The sequence below is a fragment of the Artibeus jamaicensis genome, unplaced genomic scaffold (genome assembly GCF_021234435.1).
Source record: "Artibeus jamaicensis isolate MK-2021 breed Jamaican fruit bat unplaced genomic scaffold, CSHL_Jam_final contig_444, whole genome shotgun sequence".
NCBI classification, from domain to species: Eukaryota; Metazoa; Chordata; class Mammalia; order Chiroptera; family Phyllostomidae; genus Artibeus; species Artibeus jamaicensis.
The window spans coordinates 8606721-8634110 of NW_026521831.1; the positions used below are offsets into that span (position 1 = coordinate 8606721).

Below are 27390 nucleotides of genomic sequence, written 5' to 3' on the forward strand. Positions count from 1 at the left end.
CTTGCGTTCTGTTTCTATTAGAAGGGTCGATACAGGCATTTCCAGAAGCCTCCCCGGTGCCCCCCGCCCCACCACACCCCAATAAGGAGGGGACAGGTCAGGACGGGGGAAGGAGGAGAGGCCCAGCCCTCAGAAACAGAGAAACCAAAGCAGGGGTCCAGCTGAAGAGACCCTGCCCGGAGGGCGCACTGCACCCGCTATGCACCCTGATTCCAGAAAAGGAGGGACGGCACCTCGGTGCCCCATATCCTGAGTCGGGGACTGTGGGGCCTTCTGTGCACCCCACCCGAGGGGCAAAACCTTAATCAGACAGAAGGGTTGTTATGAAGCCAGCAGGATAGGGGTGGTCCCCCTCCTATGCTCCATGTTTTTGGGGTGTCAGCCAGGGGCACCCGTGATCAGGGTTGGCACGTGCTGAAGGGAGAAGTCTGGGGGAGGGATGAGCCCTGTTAAAGGTGCAGAAAAGTGGAACAGATTCCTGAGGAGGGGTGGGGAGGGATGTCGGAGGGCAGGAGGACACGGAGGGAACGGCATTTCCTACAGAGGAAGGCGGGGTCCCGGCAGTGGCTCTGGGGCACTGGGAGGCTGCGAAGTGAGGGATTAGACTCGGCCAGCAGAGCTGCGCTGTGTTCAGCAGGCGGGTTTTGCAGAGACCTGAGTGGCGAGGTGTGGGGGGATGTCGGTGCTAAAATGCCTCCTCTGATGCCCCCACCCCCAGACCCTCCAGGACACCCTCCCTCTTGATGCTGCGTGTGCACATGGGGACCTAAGGACCCTCTGGGTCCACGCAGAGCTGGTGCCAGGTTACCAGGACAGCAGGAGCGTCCCAGGCAGTAGCAGCACCATGGGGCTGGGTCGAGGGTGGGGGGCTGGCGGGCAGCCCCACGGATGCACTCAGGCTGTGGAACTGGAGCCTGGCAGGTCTCCTTTGGAGCTCAAGGCCGGAGCGGCCCAGCTGAAGTGGATGTGATCGCTTCCCAAGCCCTGAAGCGTGGCTGCGGCATCTCCTCTGGGAAGGAAGTTACAACTGTGGGCAGAGGCCAGAATGACCCAGAAAATGAGCACTTTGGGGCCCATTAGCTTGCTCTGCCCCCCCCCAAACCAAAAATATCTTCTGGCACCAAAAGGCTTTAAGATCATCCTCAAGTCTCCTCCATGGGCCCAGAGCCTCCCTGGGGGCCGGTGAGGACTGCAGTGGCACCTGGGGGGAGAGCTCCGGGCTCCCGTGTCCACTTGGCCCTCCACTCAGCTAAGACCTTGGCAAGCCCAGTCCCTCCCAGGGCCTCAGTTTCCTCATCTGTGCTATGGGCACAGCGGGGGCTAGAAGGTCCCTCCATTTGCTGAGAGTCCCTAGTGGGACCTGGGCTTTGGGGACAAGGGCCCCCACTCTCTCCTGTAGAACCGAAGTGACAACCAAACAAAGAGGCTCTGGGAGAAAGGAGGGGCATGTGCCTCACTTTCATTCACAGTCAGTGTTTCCTGAGGGTCACCACAGCCAGATGTTGCCCAAGCAGAGGACAGAATGATTTGTTCCCCTCAGCTAGGGGAGGGTTCGGCCGTGAATGAGGACAAAGAATGACTGAGAGTGTGTCGGACGGTGAGGAGAGTTGGCAAGGGCAGGAGATTCCAGGCCAGCAAAGGCCTTCAGGTAGCTGGTCTAGGAAAAGCGCAAGGAAGCCTGGGAAGCAGCAGGAGCTCGGAGGGCAGAGGTGGGAGGAGGTGAGGTCAGGGTGGGGCAGGCCAGGGGTCCTTGCAAGGATCCGGGAGAGGTGGCTCCGGCCCCACGGATAAGGACACCTTCCATGGGCTTCTGCCCAACCACTGGCCCACACCAACCCACAGGTTTCTTTGGCAAGAAGTGAGCCCATTAAGTCCTGGTGTGGACTGGGTGGCTTCTGGGTCCACAGAGAGGAACCTGAACACCCTGCTCCCGCAGCTGCCTGGCAGGGAGGCACACACTGCCACTCTCAGGCGGACCAAGGAGAAACTCTGCCCCAGGCTGTAGCATCACCAGGCCTGTGCCACCCACCTCTCCTTTGAGACCACCACGTCCTTCCTGCTCTAAAGCCCTCAGTGGCTCCCACTGCACAGACTCCAGTCCAGTCTCCTGACATTGAAGGAATTGTTCTTCTGACACTGCCACCCTCTAGGTGTTCCTTTTCTGATCGTTGTCGCCCCAGCAGGAGCTGCACTTGCCCACCTGATGGTCCTGCTCGGGCTGCTTTGTCCCCAAAATCTGTGGCTTTGTCAGGCTCTCTACGACCCCTCCCGACACTCCCTCCGGTGGGTGGGCAAAAGTTCATTGGATCAGACCCAGAAAGCAAAAACCACACAAGAAAAGGTGGCTAGATTAAACATATCACAATTTAAACACGTGCCCATCAAAACACCTCATTCAGAAAGTGAATACTCAAACTGCAGGCCGGGAGAAAATATTTGCCAAGCATACATTCAACAGAGAACAAGCAAGTTAATTTTTAAAACGGGCCGAAGAGTCGAAGATTCCTCAAAGAAGACATACAAATGGCCCGAAGCAGGTGGAAGAGGGCTTAGACCATTAGTCATTAAGGAAATGCAAATTTAAACCACAATGAGATACCGCATCCCAGCCACCAGCATGGCTAGAATTGAAAAGCCTGCCAGCACCACATGGTGGAGCCTGGGGTTTTCAGAACTCTCAAGCATCACTGGTGCGAATGTAAACTGGCTGCTATGACCACTTTGGGGAAAGGCCGTTTTTTATGAACCTAAACCTACTCCTGCCCTGCGGCCCAGCCGTTCCACGCCCAGGTGTATACCTGAGAAAAAACAAAAGTGCATGTTTGCAAAGAGACCTGTGAGTGAGTGTTCTCAGCAGCTCTGCTCATGATCGCCCAGACTGGTCCGGGGGGGTCGTCTGCGGACAAGCAGACGCTGGTGCGTGATGGAATGGAATGGTGGCAACAAACAGGAACCATGGACACACACAGCCACGTGGCTGACCCTCAGAAATATGGTGCTGAGCGAAAGAAGCCAGGTACAGAAAAACACATACTGTACAAATACACACATGAAGTTCAAACAGAGCACTTCTAGTGTGTGTCTTTACATTTTATCACGTGTAAATATAAAATTTTGGTATAAACCAAAACAATAAAAAAGCACCACAGATGACCGGAGTTAGTGATGTGCATGCTGACACATGCAGGAGGCTCCGGAACCTTCTTTGGAATGCAAAGAAGTAAGGTGGGTCCATGGATGGACAGAGGGACAGACGAACATGCAATAAAGCAAATACACAGAAGCGTTAAGGGTAAGTGGTGGGTATATGTGTGTTTACTGCAAAAGTTTTTCAGCTTTGCTGTAGGTTTAAATTTAAATTTTTTTATAGTAAACTACTGAGGATCCAGTTCACCCCATCCTCTAAGGCCCATTCAGAAGAAGCCTGCCTGCTGTTAACAGAAGCCCTGGGTTTGAATCTAGGCTGTGTGATCTCTGGCCAGTTGCTCTACCTCTCTGGGCTTTACTTTAGGCATTTTCAAAGAAACAGGAATAGTCCTTCGTAACAGAGTAATTGTGCAAAATCGTGCAAAGTCTGTCAGTGACTGTGCCCAGCACACGTACTCAGGGGAAGTGTTAACTATTGTTTTCTAGTTGAAATTCCTCTTTCCCTCCTCTCTCTGCAGTTCTCCTGCTTTATGGCCTTGACTTTAGGACCTCATACATTTGACAGTGACTGAGGTGCAGGTCTCTGTGTCATGCTCAGCTTACACCCAAGATAACATCTGGCCCCAGAGATAAACCACAAGTTCAAGTGCTGAGGAACCACATGGCCTGGCATGAAAAAAGACGTCAGTTTTGTTGGGTGCAGAAACACACCGCTTGGAGGACCCCTTCTACACCGGGGACCCGGCCAGGGCTGGTGAAAAGACAAACGGGCGAGGCTGTCCCAGGAACCCCGCAGGGATGAGCGCCACGCAGGCCGACCTCGGCTGCCCCGACTGAACCACCGGGGAGGCCCAAGGCCCTTAAGTTCCCGCTTTCCAGGACCTGTCCCACTCTGTCAGCGTCCTCCTCCCTCCCTGGGTGAGCCAGTGCAGAAGTGACAAAGCCTCGTGCAGGGGCCCTGCGCGGTGGCTTGGCAGCGGCAAGGACCTGGGGGTTGGAGAGGGTCCTGAGGCTGAGGAGTTGGAGAAGCAGCCGCTGAGGGTGTGGGAAGGTTTCAGTCTGGCTCGGGATCACCAGAGCAGTTTAGCCCTAAAGGGACAAGGTGACATGGCCACCTGCTCTGACCTGGCCGATGGAGCCAGGCAGCTGCCCTCTAATCCCTGCGCCCCTGCTGACTTCGGGCCCTGGGTGACTGGAGCTCTCTGGGTGCCGCTCGCTGGTGACTGCAAAATGCCCGTGCTGATAATGGTGGCTGTCAGGCTTGGTCAGAATGGCAAAGCGGGGGACATCCATGTCCAGCTTTATTTTAGTGCCGTGATCACTGTTGTAGAACAGCCTGGCCACATCAGCTCTAACTTCCGGGGACCATGGCTGAGCTCACATGGCACTGGATATGTCACCTGTGGGCAGTGCCAGGGACCCCCACACCTATGCCCTCGCTTCTCAGCCACCACACTCCTGCTCAGGACCCTGCAAGGGCAGCCCTGGGACCTTGGGTGACGGATGGCACTGTTGGGCAAGATAACAAGCCTCAGGTTTTAGAGCAACTCCCCTGAAAAGGGGAATCGCTTCCCGACCAGCTTTCTTTCTGCCCTGGGGACTGGAGCACGGAGCTCTGGTCAGCAGTGCCACAGCCTCGGACACCCTGGCTGTGGCCTGGGGTCAGACACTTGGGGCACCCCAGGCCCAGGGCTGCAGGGACCAGGCCTAGAGTTAGCATCCACTCAGTCCGTGGGGGATTTTTGCTCACCAGCTGCCCAAAGGAGGGAAAAAGAGAGAGAGAGAGAAAGGAAAATTGAGCTCATGTGGCAAAGTGTATTAATTGGTGAATCGGGGTAAAGGGCAGGCATACAGGAATTCACTGGTCTATTCCTGTAACTCTCTCCTGGGAGTCTAAAATTGTCCAAAGAAAAAGTCTGAAAGTCAAACAAACCAGCCCTGGCCAGGTAGCTCAGTTGGTAATGACGAGCGTCATCCCAATACGCGAAGGTTGCAGGTTTGATCCCCAGTCAGCAAACCTACAAGAAGCGACCAACGAATGAATGAATAAATGGAACAACAAACTGATGTTTTTCTCTCTCCCACTCTCTCTCTAAAATCAATAAATAAAAATTTAAAAAATAAATAAAATCGAGCAAACCAAAAATCAGGATGTGAAGTGCCATAAGCAACCTACAGAAGGAACAAGACACTTGTGTAAGGTGTGAGAACACACACAATAGTTGTGTGTCTGGGTGATGGTTACTTCTGGGGGCGGGCATAGGATCGGGGATGGGCATGAAGGAGGCTTCGGTTCTATAAAGATTTATTTATTTTTAAAAGATCCGAGGCAATTCGGCAAAAGACAGGATTTAACAAAGCTGAATTATGGGAACTCAGGGGTTCTTATGTTTTTCCCTGGATTTCTCTATGCTAGAAATATTTAATTAAGGAACAAAATGAAACACCCACAGGCGCACACCTTCCAACCTGGGCTCCAGAGCGCGTCATGAACTGCGAGATGGGAGGGGGAGGGGTCTCCAGGCCCCTGAGCTTGTTAACTTCCCGGGGACGACTCCAGCTCTTTTCTCTTGGTGGGTTAAAGTCAGTTCTGGAGCCTGAAGGCCAGGGTTGGAAGGCAGTCGGAAGAGTCTATCCCACAGACCCAGGCTCTGGGAGATTTCGTGAGAAACCCTCTGCTGGCTGCCACAAAGGCAGGCAGAGCAGAAGCCAGTCACCGGGCCATTTTTGTGCCCCGTGGCAGCCACAGGACCTGGGCCAGGAGCAGCGGCTGCTGCCAGATGGAAGGACACCCCAGAGTCCCTGACTGCCGGTGAAGATGCTGGCAGAGATACACAGCAGCAGCCACCAGCACCAGGGGCTGGGGGACTCTTGAGGCCCGGTGGGGGGTGATGAACAACGGCTCACCACTCCACCCCTCTGTGCCTCAGTCTCCCGCTCTGTAAACGGGAAGACAATGCCACCTACCTCAAAGGCCATGTGGGGATCAAAGGGAACAGTGTAGGAAAGAATGCAGCTGTAGCTGCCACCTAACAAGTGCTAACTACAAGATGAGCTGGAGGCCCAGGGACAGTTCTTGGAGGGAACCCCGGCTCCAGACGTCAGGGAAGTGGGTCGCACTGGCGAGGGAGGAAGATCTGGGAACGTGTGGAGGGCGAGCGCACACACCCAAAGACCAGCAGAGGCGTCTGAGTTGGATCAGTGGTGCGCAGGAAAGCACTCGTTCAGGACCCGAAACACATAGTCCTGACGGGCAGTCACTGCCTGTCTCCATGGCGTCGGCACTCCCACCACTGCCCATGTGAGGCTGTCTAAGACCAGCTCGCAAATCCCTGAATGTGCCCTGCGGGTCCTTATGAGCCTTCCGGCTGCAGCGCACCACTGGGGTTTCAGGGCTGCCTTGCTCACCTAACGGGGTCCTCTCTGCCACCCCGGTACGCAGTTGTTGGATTCCGGGGGATTCCACTGTGGAAACGAAGGGAGGTAAGAGTTTGTAAGATGAGTCATGACGTGACAAATGCCGTATCCCCAGGACATGGGTGTGACCTAGAGGAAATGGCACTGAGCTCAGATGCCAGAGAGCACAGTCTGGTTCTGCTGTTCGCTGTGTGCCCTTGGGCAACTCACTTCCCCTCTCGAGGTCCAGGGGGCTTGTCAGTAAAATGAGAAGGTTGGGCGAGATCTGGGATGGCAAGCAGGTGGCATTTCCATGCGAACCCGGCTGACTGTCCTGCTGCCCAGACTGTCCTGCTGAAGGCTGGTCAGAGAAAGAGTGTTCAGATTTGCTGGCCAGGTCTGTCTGCCAGGGGCTCTGTAACAGAGAGCGGTGGCAGCTGGGCTGTGCATTTCCTGAGTGGGGTTCAGATCAAGGACGAAGGGTCCTTCCGGTGCAGCGATTCCCATGACTCTGTGACTCAGAGGACCCCTGGCTAGGTGCCACCTGAAGGCTTTTCTTCTAAGCCAGTCTGGCTTTGCCCTGGTGGACAGCCGAGAGAGGGCAGGCGGCCAGGCCAGCTTCTCAGTGGCTTCCTCTCTGCCGCATGCTTTTTTCCTGGACATGTGGAAGCTGAGCCACAGCTGCTGCTGGCTTCTACCTCTGGCCCAGCCTTGGGTGGACTCAGGACCAGAAAACCAGCTCGCAGGCTGACCATGGCGGCCAGCGGGGATGCCAGTTTCAGAATCAGACTCTATCACACATATAATGTGCAAACTTGTGGCCAATGCCCCCAGCCCAGTTCCAGAGGCTGAATACCTGCACGTGGACCTGGTGGACCCCCACAGGTACTCGGGGCTCTAAAGACAGTGGTGGGAGCTCCTGCTGTGACAAAGGTCCCTGGGTTACTCCTCACACAGAAAGCAGAAGGCCTTCTGTAACGAGGGGGTACACAGAGGGCAGCTTGAGGCCTCCGACCCTGGGTGTGTGGGCCTGGGGAACCTGGGACTCAGCTGTGTGGGCCCCAGCCCACAGCCTCTGGAGGGGAAGTCGGCTTCAGCAGGTCTTCCGGACCCCGGAAGTGCCGAGAGCAGGTCAGGCTGTCTCAGCTTGCACGTCACAGCCCACATCAAGGGGTCGAGCGGGTCAAAGCCTTCAGAGTTTCCACACCTGTGTGTACGTGCTGCAGGCCTGTGCTGCACAGCGTGTGGCGGGCACTGCCCGGCTCCCGGCCCTGCCTTGGCTGACTGTTGGGCGCTCTGCTGGCCCCTAGGGGTTCTGCCTGCCCACACTGAGCCTCGTCAGGTTCCTGCAGAGCCCATGGGGGCACCAGCTTCAGTGCTGCGGGCCCTTCGGTGGCTGCCCCCACTGTGTCAGGCTGGCCCCCAAGCTCTGGCTGCTGTCTCACGGCCTCTCTCTGCCGGGCCTCTGGCCCTGGCTGCCCTGCGCTCTTCAGAGCTCAGACACCCACAGCCTCCTGGGCTCCTGGGTGGAGCTCCTCCACCCTCCCTCTGGAACCTTCTCTGGTTCCCAGGTCCCAGCCCCTTTCCCTGTCCCAGCCAGCCCCTCGAGGCCGACTCAGCCTGCCCACAGTGCTGACCCTCCGCCCAACGCCAGTGCTAGGACGGGGCTGTCCACTCCCTGAGTGCTGTGGGAGATCAGGCCTTGGGTGATGGCGAGGCTGTGTTGACTGGGAAGTTTAAGTGTGGGTTTGGGAACCAGACAGCCTGGGTTAGATCCCCAGCTCAGCTGCCTTGGCAAGTGACTAACCCTCTCTTTGCCTTAATTTTCCCATATTTGAAATGGGAAATAGGAGTATTACTACCTTACAGGATTGCTGTAAAGAGCTCAGGATAGTGCCCGGCATAGAGTGGACATTCAAGGATGTTATCGTGCATCCACTCACCCACAAGTTTTACTGAGCATATACTATGGGCCAGACGCCACCTTAGACTTATCATAATAATCATTACAGTAATAGTTATACAGAGTGAAAGAGTAGCTAACGCTCCCCTCCCTCCCACAAAAAACAAACTTAGAAACGTCACTGAGCGTGGAGTCAGTTACTGGAGAACATGGGATTCAGGGGACCAGTTTCCTGGCTGGGACTGCAGCTGGAGGCAGCGGGGACATGAGGACAGACACAGTCAGCACAGACAATGAGCAGGCCCCGTGCTTAGATGTGATACGTGTGCTGAGATGACCTGAGGCCACGTCTGCCCAGAGACAGGGAGAGACACCAAAGGGTGCCTCTGGGGCGTGGGGGACTGAGGGCTGCGAGGCGGGGCTGGTGTGGGGCATCACACTGCACACCCTTTTGTACGTTTGAATTGGAGCCACGTGACTGTACCGCCCACTCAAAAAACAATGAAAACAATTTGGACCTTGAAAAAGAAAGGTTCTCGCTCAGGGGATTTCACACATGGAACTGAGCTGAGTTCTGTGCCAGCGGAACTAGGGAGCCCTGCCTTCTTGTTTTGGCTAACATTGCACATTGCAGGTCATTGCCCTTCTAGACTCTGTCTCAAAGAGATATGTTAAAAATGCAAATAAAGTTAACAGACAAGGATGTTCACTGCAATGTGACCTACGGCCGCCCCAAACTGGAAACAATCCAACGGTGAACAGCAGTGCTGCTCACATGCCCGCCTGCTCCCCGAACTCCTTGTCCCAGTGCCGGTGGGTTACCGTTCTGTGCCCCGCCTAGCACAACACAGGGGTTCAGTGACATATTATCAGTGGTTGAGTGGTTCAGGAAATGACAGGCTTGGAAACATTTGGAAACTGGAAACACGTATGAAACTGGAAACATTTAACTCTTTCTGGACTACAGAGACGGCGGTCTTAGATATCCGATCTGATACAGATGCTGGGAGAATGGACCCCCAGTAAGGAAGGGGCCGCACCTGTCAACACGAGGCACAGAGGGGCGGCTCGCAGGAGCCACCGGAGCCTTGTCTGAGGGGAGCGGAGGCTGGAAACCGTCTTAACTGTACGCCACAAAGGGACCGGGCAAATCAGCGGATACTGCGCAACCGCTGAAGTAAAGGAGGAGGAGGTCTCCGGGCACTGCTGTGGGGGGGTTCCCAGGGCGGGTGGTTAGGCGAGGAGAGCACAGAGCAGCAGGTGCACACTCTGCTCCCTCACAGGCGCACGGAGTCCTGATTAGCATCTGCGCAAACAACCCTGAAAGAAGTCGCAAGGATCCAGTAACCAGTGGGGCAGGCGTGGGGGCAAGCACACAGGGCGCACGGGCGGGAAGACGGCTTCGCTGCACGTCCTTTTAACAATTATATTTTTATTATGAATCCTGGGAATGTAGTACCTGCTCAAAAACAAATTAACGATGTTTCCAGAGACTTCTGAGTGCGGGGCGTTGCTCTGTTTTACACATAGTCATCTCAAGTCAATCCTTTAAAACAACGCTGTGTCTCTGGTTATCGTTCCCCTTTTACAGACGGGAAGACTGAGACCCAGAGAAGCTAAGTGCCTCACCAAAGCTGTGACATCAGTAACTGACAGAGCTGGGATCTGAACCCTGGCTGTCTGAGTCTCTCGTCCAATGCTCTTAACCACTCTGCCAGATCCCTCCAGACGCCTGCTTATGATGTAAGATTTAACATGACAAACACACAGCATGAGACCACAGAGATGGAAGGCTGCTCGTGTCCACGGAGGGGAAGGTCAATATCGCCGCAACGTGAACGCTACAAGAACTGACCTGCAGAATCAGAGCCCTCCCACCCTGAATCCAAGGGTCAGTGCAAAGGTGCAGTGATTACCACAGTGTGGGAGGGGTGCTGGGACAGAGACCCAGGGCAGCGGACGCGGCTGGCCCGGGGATAACCCCCCACACAGCACGGTCACTTGATGTGCTCATGACCACAGCAGAACGCTGAGGAGTGGACAGGCTTTGCAACAAAATGTGCTGAGACAACCGGGTATCCACGGCGGGGGAAAAAGAAACTCGACTCCCTCACAGCTTCTACGCAACTCAGTTCCAAGAAGACTCTGTCCTGACCTCAGTGTGGAAAACAAAACAAAAAATCTCCTGGAAGAAAACGGAGACTATGTTCATGATCTTAAACGGCACACTTACACGCACCCGCACACACCTGCTAACAGAAGACTGGTGAGTTTGGCCACACTGACGTGAAGACTGTGGTTCACTAAGACACCGTGGGGGGGGGGGGGCTAAAAGTGCAGCCCTGAGCGGGAGAAGATATTTGTAACACGCACGACCACCAAAGGGCACCCAAGTGGCACAGGCAACTTCTGGACACCGGCAAGGAGAAGGCAGGACAAGTAGAAGGGTGGGCAAGGGGCTGGAACCGGTGCTGTGCACAGAAGGCATCCGCACGGCCAAGAGGCGTCCGGAGGCGGGAGGGAGCGGGGCTCTGGAATGAAAACCAGGAGCCCACGGTGGCGGCTGTTAATCCTGAGGTTACGCGACTTCCCGCTCCTTCTTCACACTTCTGTACATTCCGAATTTTTACAGAGTGTGACTTATTATGGAAACCAGAAGTGATGGGGGAACATGTCAGGGGAAATGGCGAACACGGAGGAATGGATGCCCAGGAGCCGGTCCTCCCGGGGATCGGCTTGCTCGCCTGGGTCTCTCTCACGCACGACCGAGCGGAAGTGCTGGAACGTGACAAGATCAGGGTAGCTCCACCTGGCTGCACCTCAGCCACCCCAGACAAACCAGGGTGATGGACCTCTGTCCCTCAGGAACAAACCTGTTCCAATGCTCCCCTTACCTGGGGCCCATTAATCTTCTCTGGGCCTCAGTTTCCTCATCTGGGAAAAAACGGGAAGTATCAGTGCCCAGAAGCCCAGCAGCCCTGCGGGTCAGATGGCAGTGTGTATAGGGAAAAGGGGAAACCCAGATGTACGCAGATACATAAAACAAAGGAACCCGGCGCATTCCAGAAGTTCTTTTTCAGCTGGTAGGGTTTCTCAGTTTATGATCTAGTGCTGGCCTGTGCTATGCAAAAGAACTGCCTGTGATGATGGAATGTTCTCTGTCCTCACTGCCCCACGGGGCCCCTGGGCTGCCTGTGGCTATGGAGCACTTGAAATACGGCTAGTGCAGCTGTGACTTCATTTTACTTAATTTAACTTATGAAACAGCTCCACGTGGCCAGTGGCTGTGTACTGGACAACGCAGGTGTAGACTTTACTAATGTTTAAATCTTCTCGGTGTGTGAATTCATGTCCTATGGGGGGATTTGTTTTTAATGAGGAAGAAAGAGAAAAGATACTAAAGACAGCTAGATGCGTGCCGAGTGTTACTTGCATTAGCCATTAGCCGATTCGGAAAGTTCTTCAGGAGAGGAGAGTCCGCCCGACCCTCCGGCCTGCAGGTAAGGGCCCTTCTCTGAGGAGCTGCCCCGTGAGGCCGGCTGCGGGCCAGGCCCTCTTTGGGTCCGCCTTTTGTACACCACCCCACCCCGCCCTCCTCCCCGCGAGGCTCGCCCCTTCGCGGACCAGAGCCCCTGCCCACTTCCTTCTGCTGCCTTCCCCTCCCCAGGGACGGGCCGGGCTCACAAAACGAGCTGCTCCAACAGCTCTGGGGAGGCATGTCCTTGGGCCCTGCTGGCGTCCCTCCCGCGAGGAGCCCCCACCACACGTGGCAGCCCACAAGTCCCACCGTGACCCCGGCCTCCGGCCCTGCCTGCTGCTTACTCAGAGGTTCCCCATCATCTGGGGGAAAAGGGAAGGAGATCATGGCTCTCTCCCGGCACCTGACCCTGGGCTGAGGAGGGAGACATGCAGGGGCAGCAGCTGGCCCACAGTGGACATGACTCACCCCAGAAGGGGACGCAGGGCGCCTCTGTGCCCTCTGGGGGTCCCTCCTGCCAGGTCTCTGCTCAGGGGTCTCCTCCCTGCCCTGGGGGTGGTGGGGGCCTGACTGCGTCCCACCCTGACCCTGGCCTGCCAGTGGCTGTGAGATGGGACGGAGAAGTGCACAGACCCCAGAGCAACTGCCGCCCTGGGAGCCCCGTGATGGCTCGATACACAGCTGCGGCGGACACCACTCACCCTGGACAGCTCTGAGTGGTGCAGAAAGTGCTTTGCCCTGGACAGGGAGCCACGGTCTATTCTGGCCTGTGCCTCAAGCGGCACGCTGGGCACCCTCGGGCAAGTCTCCCTCCCTCTCTGGGCAGGGAAGTGAGTGAGAGGATACTCACAGCCCACTACTTCAGAGGCTTGCTGGAAGGGTGACGCGTGACCACAGTGTGGGGGGATGTGCTTTGACAAAGTGAGCCCCCATTTCTAAACTAGAGGAGGGGGTCTGGCACGGACCCAGCCCAGGGCTCGGGGGCCCCCAGGCCCCCACTCGTACCTCGCAGGAAACTGCTACAGCGTCACACTCCTTCCACCCCTGGTGACACTGAGTCAGCCTGCCACCCACCCAGCAGTTGTGGTGACCACATTTCCTCTCCTGGGGGGGGAGCTGTCACGTGCACAGCCCGGTCTTGACGCCGCTCGGCAGCAGCCACCTCCTGGGTCCAGGCTCATCTTGAGGAATGAAATGGGCGCCCGTCCCCGGCAGGCACCCCAGTGGTGGGGCGGCACCCCTTTCAGGGTTTTGTTCCCTGGTGTCTTGTCTGTCCCCAACCCCCATCACCCTTTCTAGCAGGTACAGCCCCTCAGGCCCCAGCACAGGAAAGCCACTGGTGGTGACTTTTCAAGAGCAGGAGGCTGGAGGAATCAAGGACACTGGCTCATGAACTGTGGGTGCCGTTGTGGGGCATTGAAGTGGGGGAGACTAAGGAGCTGTAAGGAGCGGTGCTGAGGCGTGGCAGGCACAGTCCATCCCACCCAGCCACTCCAGGGATAGGGGACAGTGGGTGGGGCTTGGGGACACTGGTGGATGGGGCCAGTAGACCTTTCTGCACTTCTCTAGTTACTCACCTGGTCCGTCCATCCAGCCAACTCAGGGATGGGGCTGGAGGGTCACCCTCTGGGTGGGGCTCAGGGGCTGCGGGAGAGAGGGGGTGAGGAAGACCCCAGCTGCATCTCCTTGGGATGCAGGGCAGGGCCGCAGGGCCTTCTGGGGCTCGGGACAGAGGTGCCAGACTCACGCCGACCTGGATTCGGGCCCTGGATCTGCCATGGATTGCAGGGGGCTCCGATCGAGTCCCTCACTGTGCCTCAGTTTCCTTGCCTATAAATTGGGCCCTATAACCCCAGCCTCGCGGGCTGTGACAATAACAGAAAGCTCTTGGCAACGGCCCCTGAAGTAACCCTCGAGACAAAATCTCTGCCATTATAAATGTCCAATCTATGAATGCCAAGAATCTGCACTTTTTTGTTTGCCTTAATTGATTCTTCTATTAGACAGAGATTCCTCTATTAGAGTCACAGGATATGAATATTGGCACTGGCCGCTCCTCTCCTTGGGCACTGTTCTTTCTAAAGCTCAGATTTCACTGGAGGGGACAAGGGACCAGGTGAGGGGGTGGAGGGACAGCACACGTTCCAAGGACATGGGCAGTTTTTAAAGAGACCATACATAAGACAGGTACTTGGTGACCCAGGGCAACGAACAGCTGGTGGCGGACATGCAGACAGCACAGAGGGGAGCCGTGGCGACAATTTGTCTCCACAAGGTGGATACAGCCTCTCAGGATCTGGGGGCAGTTCTGTTCTGTAAAGTCACTGTGACCGCCAAGTTGGCGAATCCTGAACTATCGTGCCCAGGGGAGGGGACACAGGGGCAGGTTCCTGCGAACCTCTGGCCACAGCGTGTTTGTCAACTGATCCATACATAACCTTGCTTCACATGTGCTTCTGTTTACAGGCGCCCGATTCAACACACATCATTGCTTCACTCCCACTGGACTCCCGGCCAACAGCGCACAGGACTCGTGGGGAATGAAGCTCGTCTAACACGCCCTTTCTCGTGAGGCCCAGCCTGAGTGTCCTGCCTTTCGAAACACCAGCCAGCATTTCAGCACGAAGCGTGGGGGACATTTTAAATAGTGGAACCGTCAACAGAAGGCATCAAAGTGTGAAAACGTGGCACTTGTCTGAAGTATGAGAACAGCAAGGAGGAGGGCGGGCACCACCTTCTTGAGGCCTCGGGGCGGCTGTGCCACGCCGGCCAGCGATGCCCAGGCACCACAGCTTTGGGGCGGCAAACGCATTTCGGCGAGCGGGCAAGTTTACAAACACCGGATCTGTAGGTAATGAGGGCAGACTGGAAATGTCCCTGCGTTAGGCTGGCCCCTGGCATGCCCCACGGAGACGTGCACCCTGGTCTCAGAGTGGACTCTCCATCGGACACTGGGGGCTGCTGCATCTGCCGTGGCATCTGAACTTGGACCCACCACACCTCCCACCGTGGTCCAGGCCGGGCACCAGCTGTGGAGGCTGCCTGGCTGCCACCGTGGTCAGTTCCTGTCCAGGGCGGAGCGTGTATTTGGTCAGGAAAACGGAGGACTGTATCTGTGGCAGGTCGGGGGAGCCTCTGTTCCCCTGAGACCTGGGGGTGTCCCGGGAGGTGCTCCCCTTCCCGTGTCATGAGTGGGTCACACACTCACAAGTCTTTATGAAGAGCCCACTGCGGGGCAGGGGGGACGCTGTGCCACATGTGGTTTGTGCAGAGCCTGGCACACAGTGCGGCTCTGCACACAGTGGGGCTCTGCACCTCTGCCCTGGGCGAGCAGAGGGAGCCATGATCACGGCGCGGAGCCAGCTCAGGGTCTCACAGCAGCTCAGGGCTGACCTGGGAAAGGAGGGGGGCGCATGTGTAGATGCCGTCCACAGCCCCCCAGGCCGCCACAGGCACTGCACACCGGCTCCCTGCTGAAGGGGCAAGGGGTGTGGACGGCAGGGTGGGGAGTGGGGGGGCCACGACCACTTTCCTTAAACATCTAGACCGAGTCCGAGTCTGTTCAAGCTCCTTACATGGATCAACTCAGGCAATACAACAATAGCTCAATGGATTAGGAAGTAGTAGCATCCCCATTTTACAGGTGAGAAAACTGAGGCACAGAGTGGAATGTGAACCCTGACAGTCTGACTGACACAGGGCCCACTCCCCTAACCACTGTGCTGTCCTGTCCCACCTCTCAAAGCCCACACGTCCGCATGGCCAGGCTGAGCCACAGTGGCCGCCCTCCCCTGGGGAGCGAGGGAGGGCTACGGGGCACAATAAAGGTGGCCTCCCTGGCACCACGGTGCCCACCCAAGCCAGCACCAGGCTCTCCCCACTCTGCCTCCTAGATACACCCGGGGGGCCTGCATGTTGCCATCCCCGCTGCAGGGACCCTGGTCCAGGCCACTGTCACTGCTCACCGGACCCCTGCAGTGGCCTCCTCTGGTTTCCCTACATGCTCCCCGGCCCCAGGCCCTTCACACGGCAACTTGAACGTGAGCCAGCCCACGTGGCTCCTCACGCAAAAACCCGCACCCTCCACACAAATGTGCACCGCGGCTCTGTCTGCAGGGGTGATTGCCAAAGACGGGGAACAGCCCGAATGTGCCACAGTGGCTGAATGGACAAGCACGCCAGGACGTGTCCCCCCAGGGAGGTGCTCTCAACAACAAAGGAACGAGACACTGAGACGCACCACGTGGACGGGTCCCCAGCGCGTCCAGCGAGGTGAAGGGAGAGAGGCTCACAAGGCAGCGTCCGAGTGGCTTTCTCAAAGATGGGACTTGGGGGCAAAGAAGAAAGGGGCGACCTCCAGGCTTGGAGGGGCGGGAGGGTTTCGGAGGGGAAGGAACTGTGCTGTATCTTGACTGTGGTGGTGGTTACACAACTGTCAACGTTGCCAAAATGTGTAGAAATGGACAAAGGGGTGAATTTCATGGGATGTAAGGCTCAGCTTGTCCTGGGTTGTACTGGATCTCCCTAAAGGATAGGTTGAAGGCTCAACCCTCAGGACCTCCGAGGGCGACCTTATTTGGAAACCGGGTCACGGCAGATGTAACTAGTTAAGATGCGGTCAGGCTGAAGGAGGATGGGCCCGAATCCAATATGACTGGTGTCCCTATAAGAAGAGAAGAAACAAAGAGACAGACACACAGCGAGAAGATGGCCGTGTGACAATGCAGGCAGAGGCTGGAGTGATGCAGATGCGAGACAAGGGACCCCAGGGATTTTCTGGGCCCACCAGAAGCTGGGAGGAGGCAAGGAAGGCTTCTACCGAGAATCACAGAGACCATGGCCCTGCAGCCAACCTAACTTGGGACTTCTGGCCTCCAGGAGTGGGAGAGAATAAATCTCTGTTGTACAAGTCTCCCAGTTTGTGCTACTTTGTTTCAGCGGCCCCTGCAGAAACCAATACATAACTCGGCTTTAAAAATGGAGGAACAAACCTGTCTCAATCCTCACAGCCTCAGGCTACAGAGCTGAAGCCTCTGCCGCCCTTGCTCCCTGTGGAGGCCTGTGACCCCCTCCGCCCCCTCCACCTGACATTGCACAAGCTGGGCAGGAGAGTGAAGTTTGAGCTCCGCTGGTTTCTCTCCCAGCCAGGTGCCTTTGCGCAGTGAACAACCTGCACAGCTGCATGCAACAGCCCTCTTACGTCAGCCCTCTGAGGCTCGACAGTCTGGAAGACTTTTTGCAGGAGGTGGATGGGGGGCATGTGCTTAGCCCCTGAGCGGGGAAAGAGCTGGGCACTTTCCAGAGGCTGAAGGGAGAGGCGGCCAGTGAAGGTGATGCGCCCGCCCACCCCATCTCCGGTGCCCCACACAATGGAGTGCACAGAGTTGTCTGCACAGAGCCTTGGAGAGAACCTGGGTCCAGCCTTGAAGTGACTTCGGGGCAAGCCCTCCCCCTCTGTGAGCCACAGACTCATCCGTCAGCAGGTCCTGGATTATAGGGTCTCCAGGGCATCACTGAGTTTGACGCCTGATAATGCTAGAGCCAGGGATGGGGAAAGAAGACCCTCGGCTGTCTTTCAAAGCACTTCAAGGGGCACTCGCCCAGCCTCCCAAGACGGGCCACCCTGCTCAATCCCTGGTCACACCTGGGGCCTCTCAGATGCAGCCGGAGGTGGCCCCATGCGCAAGGCCGATCCCTGGCTGTGGAAGGACAGGGCAGAGCAGGCCCTCACAGGTGCCAAGGGAGCCTGCACCATCCCTGGGAAGGGAAAGTCAAGCTCTGGCCACTTCGGGACAAGCCTTTCCCAAGGCCAGGCAGAGAGATGAGCTGACCAGTCAAGACCCGCCAGTGGCCAGTGGTCAGCTCAAACCCAGCATGGCGCCCAGTGTATGCTTGATAGAGAGACAATGAATGAATGAATGAATGAACGCCTGGTGGCAGCCAGCAAGGACACGCTGTTCAGATTGGGTCCTGGCCTTTCCTGCGCTGCTGTGGCGGGAGATCTGACCTCAGATGGAGCACGGGAGCACGGGGAGGGGTGACGCAGGGGGAAACTGAGGCTGAGGGAAGAGACACGAGAGTTATGCTCAGCAATATTTAGCCCTGTCAGAGCACCAAGTTTGGGAATCAGAACTTGAACCAGCCCTGGCTGGTGTGGCTCAGTGGATTGAGTGTTGGCCTGGGAACAAAAGGGGCACATGTTCAATTCCCAGTCAGAGCACATGCCTGGGTTTTGGGCCAGGTCCCCAGTGGGGGGTGTGCAAGAGGTAACCACACACATTGATGCTTCTCTCCCTCTCTCTCTCTCTCCCTTCCCCTCTAAAAATAAATGAATAAAATCTTAAAAAAGAAGAACTCAAACCAAAATAACTAGACTGAAGCTTCTAGTGAAATCTAAAGCTCACAGACACCCAACATAAACGGAAACGTATGTAGGCTAGTCCTTGAAGTAAGAGCCTAAGTCAACACAGAGGTGCTTCTCTTCTCGCCTCCTCTTCTCCCTCCACGGGAGGGAGACTGGCAGGTGGCCGTGACAAGCAGCCTTTGGATTTCCGGCATATAATCTGGTGCTGTGTGACGAGGGATAGAAACTTTCTGTGTTAGACAGGGTTCAATCTGTAACAGAAAATCTAAAATGAGAGGGATAGATAAGGTAGTTACGCATTCCTCTCTCATGTAGAAGCCTGAATAAGTAGCCCAGGGCTGGGATGATGTTCTAACATGTCTTGAACCCTACATACCTTCAGTTTTCAAGTTCACCTCAGAGTCCAGGATGGCTGCTTTAACTCTAGCTATCACATCTTCATTCCGCACAACAGGAAAGAGGAAGGAAGAGAAACATATGCCCCTTCTCTTTCAGGACAACTCCAAGAAAACTGCACTTCCCACTTAGACCTCACTGTCTTGAACTCAATCACATGGAAATCAGGACGTGTTCGGCTAAAATGTACACCGGCCTGAAATTCAGGGCCAGCCAGCAGGCTCCGCTTCACCCTTGAACTGAAATACTCTGTGACGGTGATAGATCTCAAGGAAATAGCCCCACACCCTAGACCTACGTAAGTTTTTAGGGGCTTCTTTCCAAACTGAGGGGACTTGAAAAGAAGCGACAGGTTTCTATGCCAACTGCAGCCACGAAAAGATCAGAACAGGAGGAGACCACCAAAGACGGAGGCAGGTGCCCTGTCTCCGCAGCACGACAGGCAGATGTGTGTGTAAGAAATAGCACTTGGTGGAAAGAGAGGGACACAAAGTAACACACCCACAGATCAAAACTGTGCATAAAATGATCGAAATTAAGTAACATGCACTCGGACCAGGCGTAGCCTCAAGGAGATTAATGTGTTCAATGCTTTAAATTTCAGTTTTTGTGGGTCTGTATGTAAACTTCATCAAGCATATAATGTTGTTTTTAAATCAACACATACACACACAGGCAACACATGCATCCCATACACACACAGGTAACAGCTCTGCATTGGTCTCACAGCCTGAATGGTTACAACCGTCCTCTCCTGTAACCATGGCAACAACCTTGTGAGGCAGGAATGGTGGGTCCACTGGGCAGAGGAGGAGAAGGAGGAAGGTGGCCTGGCAGGTGCAGGTACAATGACTTGGCCAGGGCTGCCCAGCTCTGAGTGGGCGAGCAGGCCCGTGGTCTTGCCATCACGGGGACGACCCAAGCTCTCCCACCTGTAGCCCAGCGGGCCCCAGCGCTGATTCACACAGTCCCATCACACAGAACCCCCTCCCTGTCCCCAAAGCCGGCTCTTCAGGGCTCCCACACACAACTTGAGCTTCCCCACTTGTCCACTTTGTGTTTTTCTCCTAGCTGGGATTCCTTTCTTTGCAAATGCCTGACTTCAGCTGTTAACATCCTGCCCATCGTTCAAGACCAAATCCAGAGGCCGCCTCTGCCAGGGAGTCTCCCCTGCTCGGCACAGCTAAGTATAACAGGGCCTCCGCACGTTCTTACATAGTGCCCTGTGCTTTAACTGTGCGCACGTGTCTCTTACTTTCCCTAGTAGATAAACTGGAAAGTGCTGTTATGTTCAAAACATGTTCAGTGGCTGGATGGTCGGGTGGCTAAATGGTTAGGTGGCTGGGTGGATGGCAGAAAGAGAGGGAGGAAGAAGGGAATGGAGGGAGGAGTGCATGGATAGACGGGTAGGTGCACGTATGCATCGGTGGGTGAGGATGGATGAGAAAGCCATTAGCTGAGAAAAGAACCTCTGGATATATTTTAGATGAATGCTCTGTCAAAAATGTCAAGAACAGGCAGAAGCGAGCATAATAAATGCTGTCATCAGTTGCCATAAAGAGACAGCCAAGTCCCCACTTTGAAGTGCAACTTCCCAAGAGGAAGCTGCAGTATCAATCTCTGACACTGACTGAGATCAAGGAAGCTGGGGACGTGGAGGCGGGGCAAAGGGAGCCCCACCGATTCCTCCACGAGGCTACGCCCATAGCCAGGGACTGCCAGACTGTCGGTTTCAAGTGCAAAGCCCTTTATTTCTTTTGTCCCTGAGGGTGGATGACTGGCCTGGGAACAATTTCACCCCGGGGAAAGCCTGTGCAGGAGGGCTTCCCTGCTGCCTTCGCAGACCACTCTCCTTCTCCTGGGCTCCCGTCCACCCGCTGCCCCCTTCTGTCCCCAGACCTCAGTGTCTTTGTTCGGCCCTGACACCTTGTACTGAATATTGGTCGAGGAGCTGGGCTGGTGTCTGGTATTTGAAGTCCTATCTCTTACCTAAGGAATAAAAAATCCTTGGCCTTGATAAAGACCCCAGAGTCAGCGAGGAAATGGGCCATCTTCACGGCAGATGGCGGGGTGGGGGGAGTATCCTGCAGGAAGCCCCGTAGGGCAGCCCCTCACACACCTCATCAAAGGTGCCCGCCCTGGCCTCCCTCTCCTGAGCTCCAGGATGTGGGTGCAGCAGGTTCCGGGGGGCTCTCCTGCCTGGCCAGAGGATGGAGGACGCAGGGGCCTGGCCCTCCGCTGGTGCTGTCACCCTGGAGGATGTGGCCTGAGTGTGCTGCTGTCACTGTGTGCACAGTGGCTACAGGCCTTGACCACAGCCGCTCCTAACAGGGAACCGGCAGCTCGTGGCGGGCGGGTGTGCTGTTCAAACATGCACTGGTTGAGGCACCCCAGGAATTACCGGCCAGAGTGGGGTGAGGGGCTTGGCTGCCCCTTTGGAAGCTCCCGACTGCCTGAGTGGTTTCAGCCACTGGGGGGCCTCCTCCAAGCTCCACCCCTGTGGAGAGGAGACGCCCTTGAGGCTGCACAGGGGCCTTCCTGGCAGGCAGGAGAGCCGGGGGCAGAGGCCACGAAGGTGGCTTCCAGACTCTTCTATCAAAGGCCCGAGGCTGGCAGCCTCACAGGTGTGGAGTCAGTAGGGTCCTCCCCACTGGTGTGTGAATTCCCAGGCGGAGGAAAGGGCTCCTCTGTGTCCACCTGCTTCTTTCTTCTCCTTCAAAGCAGGAGGGAAGGGACTGGTTTTAGTGTGTGACGTGTGTGTGGAGGGGGGATAGCGGAAGTGCACAGTGTCACTGGCTGACCCCACCAGCACAGGGACAGCTGGCTACCTTGGGGCAGCACTGGGGGTGCTCTGGGAAGACCCTGGCCTGCCCTGCCTGGCAAGGAGCCCCTTCCCTTCCATGCAGGGCCCTCCCTCCGAACTTGTCCCTTGAAAGCCCTCACAGCCCTGGAGCCCGGAGTCCCACAGCACGAGGCTGCCTGATGTCCCCTCCACTCCCCGCAGCTCCTGCACTAAACGGCAGAGGAGGGGCCCCTGAAGATCTGGTCACTCTGACCCCACCTTTCTACTCGCCCCCAGGCAGCCAGTTCTACCAGGAAGGCGGAGCCTCTCCCCGAAGTGGGTCCCCAAACCAATGCACTGGTTTTCAAAACTAGCTTCTCAAAATACACCCTCAGGGTTGAAAAAAAACCATTTCCTTCCAGGCACTGGTCAGGGTGATGTGGCAGACGTCTGCTTTCTGGGTCTTTGCTGCTTACGAAGTGTGCCTGCACATTCTAGACTGTTCCATAGGCTGAAGGAAGAAGGCAGACTCATCTCCAAGTGGCGCTTCAAGCTCGTGAACTCCTGCTGCCCTGGGGTACCAGCCTGCTGGCCACTGATTCTGGGCATCACTGGTGTCAGGCCAAGCAGGGACCTGAGACATCACTGAGTCCATTGGAACAGGGACATTGAGGCCCAGAGAGGAAGGGACTTGCTTCCCAGGGTCCAATCGCAAATCACCAGAAGGGACGCTACAGATATCCTCCAGCCCCCCACGTCCTACCGCATGTAAGTCCCCACACAGACAACACCATCAGGCCGACACTGGCGCTGCCAGCAGGGGGCAGGACAGGGTGCGGCAGGACAGGGGACACAGAACGCGCACACCCGCTGCGGTGGCCAGCGCAGCATTTCTCAGGCTTTCCTTCAGCAAGCTTTCATTTTGCTAAAACGACATGAAAAACTGACAGCCGCCATCGACTTGGCCAGTCATTTCCTAAAAGAAAGGAGGCTTAATATGGCAAAAGACCTAATCTCAGAATGAAGAACAGTTCTGCCCTAGAAAAGATGGTGTGGCGGCCTTGGCTGATGTGCACACCACACACACACAACAGCGGCCTTGTTTTCCTGTGTGCTCAGTGGACCACAGGCCTGCACTCGGGACCCGCCGACCCAGCCAGGGCTCCCCCAGAACCTGTGCCCCCGGCTAACTGCATGCTTCTGCCCGACGATGTGGGATCTGTCTGTGCGTGGGCTCCACCTTTCCCAGCCTCTCTCCCAGAGGAGGAGGAGGAGAGCTCGGCTGCCTGAGGGGGGTGGGGGGAACACTGCTGGGAGTGGGGTCTTCATGGGGTCTCCACTCGATCCCCTCCTCGTCCAGACTGGGGGAGGGGTGTGGGGGCCTCAGGGGGATCACCACCTGCTGCAGAAGGGGGGTTGGGCTCCTCACCACCCAGCCCTGGGCCGCCGCCTCCTGGCCTCACCCCAAAGTTTGGGCCTCCTTGCAAATCACTCCAAAAGTCCAGCTGCGTCAGGACATAAAAGGGAAGGCTAACAGGTGATTTAAAAAAATTTTTTAAAATATTTTATTTCTTTATTTTTAGAGAGAGGGGAAGGGAGGGAGAAAGAGAGGGAGAGAAACATCAATGTGTGGTTGCCTTTCACATGGCACCCACTGGGGACCTGGCCCGCAACCCAGGCATATGCTCTGACTGGGAATCGAACCATGACACTTTGGTTCACAGCCCGTGCTCAATCCACTAAGCTACAGCAGCCAGGGTGAAGAGGCGATTTTTAAAATGTCATTCAGTATATCATTTACTGAGAGCCAACTGTTTGCAGGACAGAAAGATACGGAATTAACAGATCAGATTCCTTTTACCTGGAAGTTTAAAATCTAACTAAAAGGACATAATTTAGTATCTCTAAAATTGCTCGGTAAATAAAAAGCTTTCTGAGTATCCACAATGGAGAAATCTCTGAACTGGTGGATGGAAGGCTTCGTGGAGGAGGCGGCAGCATCATGGGCCGAGCGGGGAGGCTTGGGCAGTTTTGCGAGTCAGGGAGGACAGAGAGGTGAAGCTGTGCATCGGGTTTGTGCGGGGCTGGAGTAGGGTATGAAGGACAGGGGGGCCCTGAGGGGTCTTTTAAATAGGAGACTGTGGCATCTAAGGGTAATCAGGGAGCCATGGGGGGACATGCTTCGTTCCGCACCTGCCCTTGAGTAGCTGTCATTTGTCTCTCTCACCAAGAACCATGATACCATAGGGGTCATGGTCGGGAGGAATGGAAGGGACAACAGTTTAGATAAGTCATTAAAGTTGTGATCTTCGTCTTTAGCCCCAATCTGAAAGAAAAGACCCAATGTTTGGACACCCCTGGGTTGTAGGGTGAACAACAGGTTCAGGGTAATAGTTGTATCAGTAGAAAGTTCTAGAGCTGGCCCTCAGAGCAGCTCTAACTGCCCCTCGGCCGACTCGCCTGGAACGAGGTCACTCCTGGCCCCTCACTCCCTTCTAAAGGTGACTTCCTAATGGGGGGCAGGTCGGGGAGGAGACAACAGAAAGTCTGGGCCTGTTACAGGTCACCCCCTCCATGTTGGGGTTCTTTCTGGACACAGAGGTGCCGTGAGCCCTGGAGTGACCCAGGCCCTGAGGACAGGGTCCCATGGGCGCCCCCTCCTACTCCTGCCCTTTTCCATCAGTTTCTCTTAGGCGAAACGAGCCTCCCTCGAACTCCCCTTGTCTGCCCTGGCCCTGCCACCTGGGCACCGCTCTGCACTGTCCCGCCTCGGAGCCTTTGCTCAGGGTGTCTGTCCTCCAAGCCCGCCCTCCCCCCGCCACTGCCTCCCCCCAGTTCTGCTCAGTTGTCACTGTGTGGATGACACGGGCCGACAGGAGGACTTGCTCACGGGTGAATCTGAGTCATCGGGACCTGCCAGAGGCAGGACTGAGTACGTGGTTGTCACTCGATCTGTCCTTCCTTCCCTCGCTCTGGGCCGCTGGCTGGGAGGAGTCAGGCTCCGGACAGCTCAGACCCCTGCCTGTGAAATGGAGCTTCCAGGAGACCTGAGAGGGCAGCCGGGCGTCAGGGGGGTCTCCTGCGAATGTCACACCCATTCCTGGTTGGTTTCTGGTTCCGCTATCCTGATCTCCTAGATTAAAAGGCAGGTGTCCCCGTAACATTTTAAGCTTTAACACTTGCTGCCTCAGAAACGATCACTAAACAGGGCCCCAGGCCCACGCAGGGCCTTTCCAGTGGTGGGGAGGTAGAGAGGGTCTGGGAACAAATGTGCTGAGACCCCCACAACCCAAACAGACCCTGTGCCCCCACCCTCTGCACCTCCACATGCTTCCCAGGGGATGCACGGGGGCTTCTCAGGGCCCAGAAGTGCTGGTCATCCTGCAGGCCAGAGTCTCTCTCAGGGTCTAGAAGGGGGTAAGTCCTCCAGCTGAGTGCCAGCCAGGACCACCTGGGAGCAGCTGAAAGCAAAGAGGCCCAGGTCAGTGGGCAGAGCTGGAGCTAGGAGCTGGGTCTCTGAATTCATCACTGTTCCCTGGCTTGGCCCCACCCTAGAAGAGTCCCTGTCTTGGCAGCTGTAGTTATTGAGGGGCTCCTCTCAAGGGTCCAGCAGGACCCTCACATTGTGGCAGGCAGGACACAGAAAGCCACATGCTCAGGCAGCCCCTTGCAGACCCCAGGCTCGAGAGTGCAGGGTCCTAGGGCCAGTTCCACCTGGGGCTCCCAAGTCCTTGAGAAAGGCACTTCCTCCTTTGGGGTCTCCATTTCCTTGTCGTTACATTAGGGGACTGGATTAGGTCTGTGATGGCCACATTTCTTCCAAGAGTGGAATTCCTCTGCAAGTGAAATCTGAAGTGGGCCCTTGATTATCAAACCTATGAAAGGGTAGGTAGGCTCCAAGCACATGTGCTCAGTGACCCCTGCACAAAATTTGCCACCTGGCCCTTGGGCTGTCACTGCCTCGCCCCAGTCCTCACCTCTGTCTCTCCCGCCTCACCGCCAATCCATCCCACATCCTGTGCTCTGGCCTCTTGCCTCCCAACTCGCGACCCGTCCCTGCCACCGCCCTGTGTCGCGGCCGCCACACTGCCGCGAGGGCCTCTCTGCAGCCCTCCCTGTGTCTGCAGTCTGTCCTCAGTACAGCCCCGAACCCCATCAGCTCACCCTTCTGTGCAACGCAACCCCCCCAAAGCGGCCCTTGGTCCTCCCCCACCTGACCGGCCTTCATCTGTCATCATCTCCCACACTCCACTCCAGCCCCTGACCTCACAGTCCCCAACAGGCCAGCCGCCTGCCCCCAGGTCTTGTCTCACTCTCCCCACTTCCTCCAGGCCTCCGATAAACGCCACCTCCTTGGAGTGAACGTCGTGCCCACCTGCTTTGGAACACTCCCCCTGGGTCCCCACCAATATCAGCTGCAAGGGGCCAGGGTCTTGGTTAAATGCCGATCCCCACCCCCACCTAATGCAGCTGATATTTGTTGAATGAACCTCAAACGAATCAGCAGAACCCTGACCGGAGGGGGGGAAAGAGTCTGGGGCAGCCTGTCAGCATTTCCTTTGTCTTCAGGTTGCCTAGATCCCCACCCACACTCCTATTCCAGGGGCCAACACCTAAACGACGCCATCCTAGTCCCCGGGGTGTGAGGGTGGGAAGCCTTCCCCCAGCTGTCTGAATGCCATTTCCCACCGCTGAGGACGAGGGGCTTTGGGAAGGCAGGTGGAAGCTGAGCTCAGCTGAGGCCTGGGGACCCGGCCAGGTGTTGGGGTGGTGTGGGGTTGAGGGGTCATAGATGATTGATCCTCATTCTGGGGCTCCTGACAACCGCTTTCTGCTACTTGAGAGTCAAGAAGGGCGGGCCCTCGAGGGGAGAGCAGGGTTTCGAAGGGTAGAAGTTAGAAGGAGGTAAACTGCAACTCAAGTTCAGGGATTCCTTTCCTAGGCTACCCTCCTGTCGGAAGGGCTGCCGCAGTCCTGGCAAACTCCCGTCACTGGAGGTAAGCAAGGACCTCGCAGGAATGTTGTCAAAGGGATTCATGCCTGCAACTGGTGCCAGGTTAACTGAGATATGATCCAGGGGCCCTTCCAACCACAAAGGTCCTTAAACATACAGCGTTGTCACCAACAAACCAATATTCATCTAACACTTAGGACGCGCCAGGCACTGTGCTAAGAATGCCCGAGCTCTGTGTTAACCTTAGCTCATCCGATCCTCATAACCTTCCTAAGAGTAGGTGTTATTATCAGCCCCAATTTACAGATGAGGTGAACGCCAGGTCCCTTGGTCAAGGTTAAACAGAGGGGTTTCATTCAACCAATGATAATGGTAGTTATAACAATAACTGTTAAGCATTTACCTGAAGGCCGAGGCACAAAACTCTTTCTGTGCATCATCTCATTTAATTCTCAAAACTGTAAAGGGTACTTACCATTACCCGTTCTCATTTTATAGATCAGTAAACTGAGGCACAGAGAGGTTAAATGGCTGGGCCAGTACTGAACAAAGAGGAAGTGGGTCAAGCTAAGTCACCCCTGGGGGAAAAATGGGAAGTGGGAGAGGTCAGGACTCTGGCCCCTCATCTTCCTCTCCTCCTGAGGAAACTCCTCCTTGCCAGCTCCACCCAGCAATATCGGGTGTGTCAGATACTTGCCCTGGGGGTCCCCTTCCCCAAGGAATCCCTAGTTCCTCCCAAGGGGTGGCATTTGTCTTTCTAGAAGTCACTTCCAAGGGAAAGCATGCAGGCAGAATTTTGCACCTGGGGCAGCAATCGGTGCTGGTGGTGGGGAGAAGGGGGAGTTGGGACAGGGAGGGAGGCAACCAGAGCTGGATGTATTAAGGGCCCCTCCAAGCCACCCCACCCACCAGAGTGGGGGCCAGTCACCTCCAGCTGCCCCCCTCCCCCGCAATTTGGCATTGACCACGA

General features: G+C 56.2%; 1 protein-coding gene across 1 annotated transcript in view; it reads right to left on the reverse strand.

Annotated features, from left to right (window-relative positions):
* RIN3 (Ras and Rab interactor 3) overlaps positions 1–27390 on the reverse strand; it is a 103011-nt gene that overhangs the window by 74182 nt on the left and 1439 nt on the right. The gene's annotated exons all lie outside the window — the stretch shown is intronic.